Source organism: Leopardus geoffroyi, chromosome C1 (assembly GCF_018350155.1).
Source record: "Leopardus geoffroyi isolate Oge1 chromosome C1, O.geoffroyi_Oge1_pat1.0, whole genome shotgun sequence".
Taxonomy (NCBI): Eukaryota; Metazoa; Chordata; class Mammalia; order Carnivora; family Felidae; genus Leopardus; species Leopardus geoffroyi.
This window is the reverse complement of record NC_059328.1, coordinates 175,078,441-175,093,106: the sequence shown is the minus strand read 5'-3', so window position 1 is coordinate 175,093,106 and position 14,666 is coordinate 175,078,441. Positions and strand designations below refer to the sequence as shown.

General features: G+C 32.7%; 1 protein-coding gene across 1 annotated transcript in view; it reads left to right on the top strand.

The window, feature by feature from the left end:
* Positions 1 to 1,945: 1,945 nt before the first annotated feature.
* TFPI (tissue factor pathway inhibitor) overlaps positions 1,946 to 14,666 on the top strand; it is a 105,718-nt gene continuing 92,997 nt past the window's right edge. Inside the window, exon 1 of the mRNA XM_045480456.1 lies at positions 1,946 to 2,028. The gene's annotated coding sequence lies outside the window, so the exon portion shown is untranslated. The remainder of the gene's footprint in view (positions 2,029 to 14,666) is intronic.

Sequence of the window (14,666 nt, the reverse complement as noted above, 5' to 3'; positions counted from 1 at the left end):
ATTTCCTATTGCACTTCCTTTTTTCATGTTTTTGGATGAATGAAACAAGATTAAACAAGTTGTATGATACAATTTTACTTATTAGTGGGATGTTTTGTAGTTTTTCACAAAGCATATTTCCTTTCCCTTTAATTTGCCCCTTTGAAACTAACTGTGCTTGTGAACTTTTTATCTTGAACCAAAATATTTTCTATTATATCTCTGAAATAGTTACAGACTTACTTGTCTTATAGCAAGAAGTTTCAGTCAGTGATATTATGCACTAGATTTATTTTTAAACTCCCTAAAAAATTGTTATCTCTGTACTAGCTCCATCTATTATGCTTTCTTATGGGTAGACCTCATAATTCATAAGAAGAGAGGAAATAATAGTTATGTCATTAAAACAGCTAAATATGGTGTGAACTGAAGATGTTAGTAAAAATGGTGATAGAAAAATTACATATGAATATGGACATAGATATGGATATAACAGAGATAGAGATACAGAAAGAGAATTTTAGTTTCAGTCACTACTTGATGTAAAATAAAAGTACAACTTTATGCTATGTTTAAAATCTAAACTTCTAAAAATAAATGACATTGACTTCAAAAGTCAAACTAAAATAGATTATCAATTTTATCAACAAGTTAATAAAAGAAATATCTCACTTCTTAGCTCAGTGGTTTTATAGATGCATTGATAAATTATTAGGTAAACTATACAATTCAAGTTTCCAAATAATAATTATATTATAATTTGATGTTAAAATTGAAATTACTTGGGGAGAATGGAGTAGAGAAAACAATGGAGTTAGAGGCACCAAACTACAGAGGGCTCTCTCAGGAAGAGTCCAAGAGGGAGGGAAGTATTATCTTGGAGGTTTTGGACTAGGAAGGGTGAGGTAGTCAATACCTAGAATTATTTTCTAACTTCTCATCTTATAAATATCTTTAAATGTAAGTAATTTATACATAGCTGTTGTTATTTATTGCAGCATTTTAAGAACCTGGGATGTTAACAGATGCTGCCTAGTTTAGACAGTAAGAGGTTTTATTAATTATCAGCTTCATATTAATTATTTACATATGAAGAGCAGAGTTGTTTGTCACTTTTTATAATTTTTGTTATAACTTCTCCCCTCTTTTAGAAAACTTGCAATTTGCATTGCAGTTTTCTCCAATTGAAAATAATTCTTGAGGCACTTGGGTGGCTCAGCCAGTTAAGCATCCAACTCTTGATTTTGGCTCAGGTCATGATCTAATGGTTCATGGAATTCAGCCCTGAGTCAGGTTCTGCACTGCGTGTGGAGGATACTTGGGATTCTCTCTCACTCTCCCTCTGCCCTTCTCCCCTGCTTGAGCTCCCTCTCGAAAGAAAGAAAGAAAGAAAGAAAGAAAGAAAGAAAGAAAGAAAAGGAGGAAGGAAGAAAGAGAAAGAGAGGGAGGGAGGAAGGAAGGAAGGAAGACTTCTTTGTGAAAATTAGTATAATTAGAACCTGTTGCAAAGCATTAATTAAATATGTAGCCTTAACAACTGACTTAATTCCTCCATTTCTGATTCTTGCTTCGACTTACACAACATGCATTTCAACCCGTCTAATGTCCTGTCTATTTAGGCAGGAAACTAAAAATGTTACATTTCCCAGATTCCTGGCAACTATGGCTCTGGATGTGATTTAGATGTTTCCGAAGAGATGCATCTGCTTGAGACTTAGATTCCAGAAGTAAATCACTAGAGAAGAGCGCCTAAGCCTCAAGTTTCTCTTTTCCTTAAGTAGATCAAGTAAAAGACAATCATTGGACAGCAGTTTTCTGATTCCTAGTCTCCAGCCAAAGGGGCGGGATTCTAGAATCATCAATTCTGCTGGTTATTACCTCGCTCCAAGACTGACAAAAGCAGTGTAATTCTAGAATCAGTGACCAGAAATCTCAGATTGTGTTTGTCATAGATGGAATCTTCAGTGGGCTGGTCTTATGGTATTTTGCTGGAAGTGATTCTTAGGAGTACAGGTTAATGACTGATCCTCCAGTCTTTTCCAGAGTTTTGTAAGTACCATTCCCTGTATTAAAACCCTCTTCGCTTAATTAGGTAGGAGAATCACCATTAACTTCAGTTGAACCCATACTAAACATTAACTCATGGGGCTGTTATGAGGATAAAATGTAGGTGATGAAATATAAAAGCAATTCAGAAGCCAGTGTTTGGCCATCAGTAAATGTTAGAAAAATTAGTAAAGACATCTTTTAGTGAATGTATTTTATTTGTATAAATATATATCTTTTATTACATAAGCAAAATCTAAGATATTCTGTATGTTTTGCCAGAATTCTGAGTTAAATTAATTTTCCAGTGTCAGTGTTATTTTTATTTTTGACTTGTATAATGTTGCTTCTCTTTATTATGTTCTTTGTTTCCACAAAAGTCAAATACAAACATCACCAAGCCAATTGAAATTTGAAGAATCAATCTATATGGGTGACTGCTGGTGGTGTCAGTCATTGATTTAGAGTGTCAAAAGATAAATTGAAAGTGGTTTATTCTTACAACTAATCATTGTGGCTCCACTGTAATTCACTGATTTCACTGTGTATATCGATACTAATATTTTTCCTTCAAATCTGGAATTGTTTCAAACAAATATTTAAAGTAATTTTATTTGGCTCTTCCTTGTGTCCAACAAAGAATTATAGACTACAGAAATACTTCCAATAATTGAAGGAAAATAAATAAATATATGGCTGTTTATGTAGTGTTACTTTTCAAAGACAAAGGCTCAAGAAAATGTAAACTAAATAAATATATGGCTGTTCATGTAGTGTTACTTTTCAAAGATAAAGGCTCAAGAAAATGTAAACTAAAAGCCTATTGCTAACTTATGCAAGAGAGAAATAGATATACTACTATACATAGTATAATATTGTACAGTATAAAAATGCACACACACCCCCATGCTTCCTCAATTTACATTGCATGTTTTCTCCTTTACCATAGGTTTTCACCCCCATTTGCCTCTTCCCATTGCTTCACTCTACTGTGTTTGGTATATGTCTTTAATATGTATGTACTCTTATTTTTAAATAATTTTATTTTATGGCTGTGTTTTTAATCTGTACAAATTATATTTACCTACGAGTATAATTTCTCCAATTTTTTTCATTTAACATTATAGTTGACGATTTTTGTTTTATATTTATCTAGTTCCAAGTGCTAAATTCTGCACAGTATCCTATTTCAAATCATTTTTAATTTTTCTGTTCATGGATACATAAGTGCCCCCAATTTCCTGCTACCACAGTCATGCAGTAACAAATAGTGACAGTGTCATTTGGGCAAACAGTCAGTGGTGGGACTGCAGTGTGAGAGGAAACACACAGTTACAGTTCCAATAAGGGTTGTTAGTTAGTCTTCCATAGTAGCACTGACAGTTTACACTCCCATCAACAAGATTAATCTGCTCTTAATTTTCTATAGTCTTTTCAACAACTTGGTACAGTCTGCTTACTTATTTCACGTCTGAAGCATAAAACACAATAGCTAATAAGAAAATATATAATCTTATCTATCCAAACCAGAGCATTTTTAATAGCTAAGAAGAGATAATGATAACTGCAAAGAGATATAAATCATAAACAGGTTATGCTAGGCAAACCAGGTCGTTCACCCTGTGACACTGATGTTTTAAATATTTGTATTTATTTATTTGATTATTTGTAAAGTTGAACATCTCCTCATGAACACTTTAGCCAGCACATTAATTCTAAAAAATACTTACCTCCTTTGAATGTTTTTCTCTTAGTTTCTGGTCTTTTTCTTGTTAATGGGCAGAGTTTACTCTGTTATCTTAGGTTCTAATCCCTCGGTATTAGTCATCTTCCCCTAGCCTGTAATTCACCTTCCTGAATTCTCTATTGTTTCCTTCACTGAAGAGAAGTGTGAATAAATACATGTCATTCACTGGGGACTTTGGCAATACTTCATGACATCATAGTAACAAAAATAGTCTTTCTTACTTTTAGAATTAGTACTATACTTTGCCTTTCACACTGAAGTCTTTGATCCACCTAATAGTTACATATAGATTTGAGCTCCAGGTAAACTTTATTTTTCTATAGATTTAAGCCAGTTTCTCATTCCCACCACCTAAACAATCTGTCCTTTCCCCCACAAATTTGTTAAACCATGACAACCAAGTTCCCCTGTGTTAATGGAACTTTTTTTTTTTTATTGTTTTGTTACATTGTTCTAGTTGGGCCTTTTTTGGTCATATGCACATATCATGAGGTTTTGATTGTTGTATCTTTACAGTGTGTCTTAATATCTGATAAAGGAGACATTCTTTTGTGTTTAGAACTCATTTAGCTATCTTTGGCAATAACTCTTACATTAAAAAAATTATTTTTTTTAATTTTTAAATGTTTATTTATTTTGAAGGAGAGAGACAGAGTGTCAGCTGGGGAGGGGAAGAGAGAGAGAGAGACAGAGAGAGAGAGACAGAATCCGAAGCGGGGTTCAGGTTATGAGCTATCAGCACAGAGCCCGATGTAGGGCTTGAACTCACGACCTGTGAGATCATGACCTAAGCCGAAGTTGGACACTTAACCAACTGAGCCACCCAGGTGCCCCTTACATGAAAAATTTTAAATCAAGTTATCGAATTCTACAAAACTTCTGGAATGTTAATTTTAATTGTATTGAACTTATAGATTAGTTTGAATGCTAGAAGCTTTACAGAGTATGTATATATACACCACCATCATGGTGTTCAGAAACTAAGCTGCTGTCCTCACACATGATTCATGCTTGTTTTTTCTTTTCCTTCTGAATCTGATAGTAGAACAACTGCAAGGTAGAACCTATGTCATATCTAGCTTAGGAGAGTCTGAGAAACTCTATGTTTTATGCCTCTGCAGTAAAGGAACACAGGCTAGGGAAGCTGGTATCTATGTTGACAGTCCCAAGTCAGAGCATCTGTCCCAAGGATAGTAAGCATTAAAAAATTTACTCCTACCCATATCTCATGTTTCCCATGCCAAAAACACACCAGTTTCCTCCTTATGAAGCAAACTTTAGGAAAAAATGTGGACTTCCATGTTGTTTATAGAAAAATATATATATATTTTTGGCTGGCACAAGCATTGTGGGCTTCTTGGCAGTCAAATCCCTTTGCAAATTAATAAACTGGTATGCTAGGTTAGCTTGTCATATGACTTCTTTCCAGCAAATCTTATCATTAACATAAAATCATCAAGTTTCTAGATCTTAAAGTAATGTGATATATTTCTTATAAAAATAGCTGCTATAATTACTTTTGTCCATGTATGCATGCACCTTTAATGTGGTTTTATACTCTCCCATCACTAGGTGATGTTTATTTCCCATTCCTTTGAATCAGGGCTGGACTTCTAACTTGCAGTTTCCAATATGATCTTAGGATCCTCAGGTAATTGTTTGAAGAAGTTGGGGTCAGCCTCCTGAAGGATGAGAGACACCACAACACAGCTTAAAATCAGCACCAAACTCAGATGTGAATTGGGCTCTCTTAGACCATACAGTTCCAGCTGAGCTCTTAGTTAACCAGAGCCATGATCCCAGTGAGACCAGAAAAAGACCACTTAGCAAAACCCAGCCCAAATTTCTGATCCACAGAATTAGGGTAAATAAAATGGTTGTTGTTTAAGCAAGGCTGGGAAAACCACAACCACAGGCCAAATCCATCCTTCAATTTTTTATGTATGGGACTTCAACCTAAGAATCAATCATTTTTATATTTTTAAGAGATAAACAACAATAATAACAACATGCAAAAGCAACTGCATGTGGTCCACACTGTGTAAAATATTTACTGTCTGGCCTTTTACACCATTTTAAACCACTGTGTTTGGGTTGTTTATATGCAGGAATACATAAAGTGCATGTCAAAGCTTGAAACTTGTTTGTCAAACCAATCGAAGTGGTTCTTTGGTAGAACTAAATTTAAAAGAAAATCTGCATACATTGAAGGTAATTTTATTCCTTCTCACTCAAACTGAATGCATAAATATTCATATGTATCACTCATATGAAACTATCAAGATCATGTATGGATATAAAAACATTTTATAAATTATCAGGTACTATAAAATATAAGGTGTGATGATTGATTTTGAGAATAAAGAGGTAAATGATGACTAGCTTCTGGAACATAGTGGAAGTTATAGCAAAGGTAGTTTCCAAAGTAAGTTAGCATTAGCCTTATCAAAACATGAGAAAATTAATTTACCAAGAAAAACATTTTAATGCTTTTACAATTTTTCACTGATTTCCCACTCTTTAATGCAGTCAAGAATTAATTAAGGCGGTACTTGCTTATATCAGCTACAGAGACATACGTGTTGAATCATTAATTTTGCATAATTTAGTCAATGTTGGTTGATTTAGCAATTTTTCTATTAAGATCATTTTCACCTTACATGAATTTTTTTAAGATAGATAGGTGATGTTAAATAGATTGATTGATAGATTATAGATAAATTTAGTTATTAGTAATTGCTTGGATTCCCAGGCATATGCTTTGCAATTATGTTGCCCTGAGTTGTTACCTAAAGAACTCAATCATTTATCTGAAGAAATGTATATTGTAATATTTATGTATAAATATTTCCAATATTATGAAATATACATTTTTACTATACATTCTTGCAATACAAATTCTTTTATGCACATTAATATGTTCTAATATCTCTGTTATTATCCTAAGAGAAGTAGAGAATGGATCTTAGGTAGACTGAACACGTATCCAAGTTTGCTGTAAATTCAGGTAAAAAATTGCTGTAAATTCAGGTAAAAATGTAGTACTTCTTCTGGAATCCCTTAATATTTAAGCTCCTTCACTGTTAGAGAACTTCCAATTTGCAAAATAAATTATATGGTTACCATGATATCGGGAGAAAGTAGCAATCTCCCCTACAAACTGTATTATATTTAAAATGGTCTCCTTAGGGGTCGCCTGGGTGGCTCAGTTGGTTAAGCGGCAGACTCTTGATTTTGGCTCAGGTCATGATCTCATGGTTCATGGGATCAAGCCCTGCATCAGGCTCTGCACTGACAGTGCAGAGCTTGCTTGGGATTCTCTCTCCCTCTCTCTGCCCCTCCCCTGCTTGCACATTTGCATGCTCTTCCTCTCAAATAAATAATTTTTAAAAATGCTCTCCTTGTACCAGTATCAATAAATCTTAGATTTATACCTACTTACCATGGTAAGTAGTTTCAGTTGCCAATTGCCTTTCTTCATTACCTATATTTATATATTCCTTTGTTTCTCAGATATAAAGTCAACTTCTTTATCTACTATGGTAATTCAGATTTGATCCTATTGTTTTATTCTGCATGATTATCAGATAATCTATACTGATGGAAATCTTCTTTCCATCGATAATAAACTAATTATAGATAGTTGCAGGACAAAAACTCTCATTACCATTTCTCTTAGTAACATCATTGAAATGTTCACATTCACATTTTACCATGGCAAATAACGTTCCCATATGCATTGCTTTAGAAATCAACAGAATACCATGGTGGATGGTTGCATGACTCACTCTATATCCATATTAAACACAACCTATCCTTTAAAAAAACCACTGATTTTATTGGTGTGTAGAAAAGAGGGATTTTTTATGTGTAGGTTTTATTAAAAAAACAAGAGAAATTTCATAACTGTTTTTCAATATCTATTACTTAACAACACTGTAATTCACTGTAATTATTTTCCTTTTTGTTCCTTCCAAAGTATTTATTCTTTTAAGTGAACCCAAATTTTTAATACACCTCTATCACATAAAGTTGATCATGTGCTGTGAGTTTCAAGTAATTTTTAGCAAACCACTCTTTCACCATAATATCACGGATCATAAGATTTCTGATTCATTCTGCATAAGTATATTATTTTATATATGTTTTCCTAACTATGACTTAAGAGTATTATTTTTGTCAGTCTATATTTTTGAAGACTTTTGTTAACAATCATCTTCCAAGGACCAACAATGAATGCTACCAATGGCTATTGCTTTGTACAGATAAGACAGAGTCTCTTGTATCTATATACCCTCTCTAATGCACTCAACAAATCAGGTTCATAGTGACATAATTGCTTGTTGTATAAAGTATTTTTTAAATTAGAAAGGATAATACATAGGAAAACGTGATCATACGTAGGAAAGATTACACATAGCATTGGTATATTAAGAGAATGTATTGAATCTTCATTGTTTTATTTTGGAGAGTGAGTTTGTCTGTTTCCTTTATTTTCATTATGTCAAGGTTAGGTGTTCTTTTCATTATGTCAAGGTTAGGTGTTCTTTTCATTATGTCAAGTTTAGGTGTTCAGAAACCCTATGCCCTAATTCTGTGCTGTAAATCCCAGAGGATTTTTGTCTTGTTACATTCCCATTCAATATAGAGATCTAAAGTTGTGTTCCAATTCTGATATGAAATGCAAATACCTAAAACAATTTTTTGTATCCCTTGCAAAGTTCTGTGCAACCTCAGCAATGTGTTCTGAGAGCCATGTAGTCTCCACTGCAAACTGTTTCCGCTTCTGTTCCTACAAAATATATGAAGCTGAGAAAAACTTGCATAGAGCAAATGGGGGATTCATTGTTACATAAATCCAATTAGATGCCTAGGAATATAACCTGCATAAACAATTAACAAGACTAGAAATATTATGTTCTGTGACTAATATAACACACTGGAAGTGCCATCCGTTTCAGACTTAGGTATAGATATGTAACAGAGTAATTAGTTATATCCTTTGGTCTAAGGAATAATTAAGTAAGTTATTTATCAATTATATTTATTTTAGATTTAGAACTTTATCCATATCTCTCCAAATGAGTTTTTAGTAATATTTCTTATGATCGTAAGTGACTTTTAGTATTAAATATTTTACACTGTTAAAGTAGTCATTGCTAACCAAAGTCTCACAATTAAACACATTTTTATGAATGATGTTATATGTGCTACTGGACATTAGGAATCAATAAAGCAGATACTCTACCACCTTCAGAAAGTTTATAGCCCCATAGGGCAGATCTAAGATAATGTAAAATAAGAGATACTAACCCAATATAGGAGTCTTTGAGGAAAGGATGCTTACAGTGGAATAGTTTAGCCTGCCAATGGGGTGGGACAAAGTCAAGGCATGGAAGGACATGTGCAAAAACTGTTTCAGTATAAGGCATTTTGCAAGAGAAACTGATCTGTAGAGGCAGGTTTAGCTGATGGTTATGATATCTAGGGGTTATACGGAGGTTATGATAAAAAGTGTCTATAGGATGAATTTATTCCATATTAAGCATTTAGGTTTTTAGTGCTTGAGCATATATGTATGTAAATATGTTTACATAAACATATTTAAATATATATGTTATATATATTACATATATTGATTTAAAATGTTTTGTAAGTAATAAAATACTTTGAAATTTCTTAATGTGCTACGTATTAGCCATGTACCATATGTGGACTAAATCTTAATCCTCTACCTTGAAAAAAATTATTGTTCAAAAAACTATCTTAGTTCTGTATAGTCTTCGTAGTGAATTCTTTGTGCTATGTGAAACATGTCTGTAAGTTTAGCAAGAAACTAATATTTTGTAAATTAAAAATAAATGTTTACCTAATTATTGATATCCTATGTAGCTTGTACCTAAACCTAATTGACAGGTACTTAACAACGTGGATTTTCTTCTTTTAATGAAGTGCTTATTTAGGAAATGTTCTAAACAGTCTTTATGAACAAAACAGTCATATTTTGTAAAGCAACAGTGACATCCAGTGACAACTGAGATTTAATCAAAGAATATGTTTTAGATTTGCTATAGAAGGAAAAGAAAAAGTGTTATTAAGTATTAAACTACACACATTTTTTCTATTTGTTTGTTTTAAATGTTCTAAGAATGTATCCATATAACAAATCATTGGGTAAAATATAAACCAGTCTATCACTTAGAGAATGAAAAAATAAGCCATGGATTGGGAGAAAATATTTGCAAAGCATGGCTGATAAAGGATTATACCCAAAATATACGAAGAACTCTTCAAATGCAGTGTCCTATGTCACAAGGGAATTGCAAGTTAAAACAACAATATATCACTACACACTTAATAGATGGCTAAAATAAAAATATACTGATTATAACAAATGCTGGTAAGTATGTAGAGCAACAGGAATTCTCATTCATTGCTGGTGGGAATACAAAACGTTATGGCCACCTGCTGGGGAAGTCTGCAGTTTCTTAAAAAGCTAAAAATGGTCTTATCATCTGGTCCAGCAATTGTGCTCTTTAGCATTTACTGATATAAACTAAAACCTTATGTCCATACAAAAACCTACACAAAAATATTTATAGCAGCTCTGATCATAATCACCCCAAACTGGAAGCAACCAAAATATCATTCAGTAGGTGAGTGAAAAAACAATTGCGATACACCCACACAACAGAGGAGTATTTAGCCATAAAAAGAAATGAGCTATCAAGCCACAAAAAGGCATGGAGCAAAGCTAAATGCATATTTTCAAGAAAGCAAAGCTAGTCTAAAAAGACTATGTAGTGTATAATTCTAATTATATGACATTCTGGAAAAGACAAAGCTATAGAGAAATTAAAATGTTTAGTGGTTACCAGAAGAGAGGGATGAATAGATGAAGCACAGAGGATTTTTAGGGCAGTGAAACTATTCTAAAGATTCCATATGATGCTATAAAGGTGAATACATGACACTATGCATTTATTAAAACCCACAGAACTGTACAATTGTGAGCCTCAATATTAACTACAGACTTTAGTTAATAATAATATATCAATGTTAATTCATCAATTGTAACAAATGTGCTACATAATGCAGTAAGTTAATAATAATGGGGTAATATGAAACTGCTTGTATGGAATAATATGGAACTCTGTACTATCTTCTCATTTTTAATGTAAATCTAAACTGTCCTCAAAAGCAGAGTCTGTTAATTAAAAAAGAGTCAAACAACAATCATTTACAATATTAATCTCTTGCACTGAATGCATGTCTTCCCCTGAATGGTAGATCATTACCAAGATGTTTCATGGGATTATTCATCATTCTTATTGAATATTTGGAAAGTGAATATTGAGTGAAATGGTGAATGTGTAGGTATATTACAAACTTGCATAAATTAAATTGGGTGTTGTGTGTGTTTGGGATGTGGAGGACTTCACAGTCATGCTACTCTGTGGCATTGAGTAATTCAATATTTTCATTGTGTTTATCATTTCTACCTTTATTTTATTATTTTTTAATGTTTATTTTTTGAGGGGAGGGAGGGGCAGAGAGAGAGGGAGACACAGAATCTGAAGCAGACTCCAGGCTCCCAGCTGTCAGCACAGAGCCTGACGTGAGGCTGAAACTCACCAGCCACAAGATCATGACCTAAGCCAAAGTCAGACGCTTAACCAACTGAGCAACCCAGGTGCCCCTAATTTACCATTTCTAAAACCATAGTGGTAAAAGTTAATACATGGATTTTTTTTTTAAAAATCACAATTTAATGCAATCATGATAGGATGAAAAAAATGGAATGCCCCCACTATGAAATTAACAGAGGTACATACAAAATGTCACATGAGTTACAAAAATATATTATAAGAGAGATACAATGTGATAATAGTTCACACTAAAATGTAAATGTTAAGAGATCTTAGCTGACCACAGGTTTGATATAGCCTATTCACAATAAAGATTTTTATTTAAATTGCCTTAATTTTTTTAATTTCTATTTTTATTCTGGTTTCATTTTTTTATTTTAATTTTTTTTCAAAAACAAAGGGAGAAATAAGTCAATGGTGAACTCCAGGTGGCTAGACTGCATCTGGAATACTATGTTCAGTTCTTATTGCCTATTTTAAGAGAGTCATTGACAAGTTAAAGCATCTTAAGAAGAGTTTAGGTGTTGAAATTTGTAATATGAGAGCTGAAGAAACTTGAAAATGTTTAAGCCAAGAAAGAAAAGCATAAATAATCAGTAATAGTTGCCTTTAAATACTTGAAGTCTCTCTGTGGAGATAACATTTTTTAGGCTTACAGGAAAATTATTAGCAATAGGTGAAACTTACAGGGAAACACATTTTATTTCAATGATTTTCACTTAAGCTAACATAACTTGTTCACACAGAATTGACTATATTAACATAACATTAAGACACTTATTGATATATCCTTTCAACATAATTAGAGCCCGTTTCTATTTTTATGCAACATAAGTAAAGTGGAACAATAGAAATCTTGAGAGAAAAACATAGTTTTTGCTAATTACCCATTATGAAATTGTTAACAAATAATGTTAATATCTCTCCACATGAAAGGCTCAGAAGCATATAAAATTCTCTTGTAGGGGCGCCTGGGTGGCGCAGTCGGTTAAGCGTCCGACTTCAGCCAGGTCACGATCTCGCGGTCCGTGAGTTCGAGCCCCGCGTCGGGCTCTGGGCTGATGGCTCGGAGCCTGGAGCCTGTTTCCGATTCTGTGTCTCCCTCTCTCTCTGCCCCTCCCCCGTTCATGCTCTATCTCTCTCTGTCCCAAAAATAAATAAACGTTGAAAAAAAAAATTCTCTTGTAATATTTAGAAATGACTTCTTTCTTCTTTCATCCCTAAGTTAGTATGTACATATTGTCTCAAGTAAAGACGATACAAAAATGTATAAAGAAAGCTTTAATCATCTCCACTCTTGTATTTCTTTTCCCACAATATTGACTTAATTTCAACAGTCGTTAGTATATTCTTTCATACTTTCCCTATATTCATATGAATATCTTAGATACATGTACATGTAGAGATTATTCGTTTCTTTTACAAAAATATGGGTCACAAATAGTACACTTGAACTTTGAAAAAATTCTCTTGACAAACATATTGACCATTCCTTAGGTCAAAAGCCTGTTCAACCTTTTTTCTATTGCTAGATGTTCAGTATTCCAGCTATTTAGTTTTATATTGAAATCATGCTGCCTGCAACAAACATCTTTGTATGTGTATGCATGTAACTACTATTGCTTTTATTTTTACATGATATTCCCTGGACACATCTTTTAAAGTGGAAATGCTGGGTTAAAGACTATGTATTTTCTTGTTTGTTTAATATATATTACAAATTGGTTTTCCAAAACTTGTAACAAATCACGAAAAAAGTGAAAAAGAGTTTCATTTTCTCCTATTGTGTCATAGCACTGGATATTACCAAATTTTGAAAGTTTGGTAAATCTGAAGACAAAAATATTATCTAATTATTGCTTTAACTTGCATTCCTGTGAGGCTGAAATATTCCTAATGATCATGTTACTGTTTTCTTTCTTCTTCTATAACTTGCCTGCTGTATTAGGATAATCTAGGATATGCTCCGATAATATACTAACCCAGAAACTTTGATGGCTTAACACAGGAGAATTTTATTTCTCAATCATGTTACATGCCCAGAATGAATTAGCAGCAAACTCAGATCCACAGTCACTCAGGGACTTAGACTGGAAAAGACCCTTCAGTGTTATATCTGAACTACCTATAATATTTGTTCCAAGAGAGCTTCCAAAAACTCAAAGAATTGCAGAGGAGACATAAAAGCTCTTTGCAGCCTTAGCTTTCAGATACTATCTGTGACTCCTCACGCTACCTAGTCTTATGGTATCAGACTGTTAGTAAGTCTGGGAAAGACAAATGAGGTATATTTGGGGAATATTTGATCGCTATTAACGATGTCTGCCACAACTGCCATTTTTCTAGCTTGGTATTTGTCTTTTCTTAAATCAACTTATCAGAAATATTTGTAGGATATATTAATTTTTTATATTAAGATACATTTGTTTAGCCTTTACCACTATCATTTGTCATTAGCTACTTTGTGGTATCTTTTGCCACACAATAAAAATGTGTAGTTAAATATATCCCTTTTATACTTTTATCCCTTTTCTATTTTCTGAATATGTTCTACATTTAGTAACACCTATAGCACTTCATTTTTCTACTATTTTTGTAAAGTATTTGTTCATTTTCTTTACATTTAAGCATTTACTTCATTGACAGTGGTTTTTAAATAATGAAATAAGAATCTGGCTTTTCTTTTGTCAGATGATTAATCAACCCACAGCAACATTTATTAAACAATTTCCCACTGAATTATTTCCTATATAACACCATGTTAGACTCTTTTAGGCTTTTTATATATTCCACGAGTTTCTATGCACCTTAATGAGATAATATACTTTCTTTTGCATATGATGTTTTCATATTCAATTTTAATATCTAGTAAAGCAAGAATAGAACCTCTTCTTCCAGTTTGTCTTTGTAATTTTACTAGGTATAATTCTTCTGAAATATAAAATCTTATTTAAAATCTAAAGTAAAAATCAAATTATTATGGAATTGCTTGAAATTATTCATTAATTTTGCAATCATTTCTATTTAGGTACATAGTTTCTCCATTTTGCACAGGTCCTCTTTAATGCCCATCAAAAATACACCAAAAACAAATTATACAGATTTTTCATTTTTGCCATTAAATTTATATATGGGTACTCTGTCATTTACTGTTTACTATTTATGTGTTCATTATTTGCTATAATAACAGAGTATTTTTTATTTCCATTTTGCAATGGTAATTGCTAATAGAGAAAAAAGGCTAC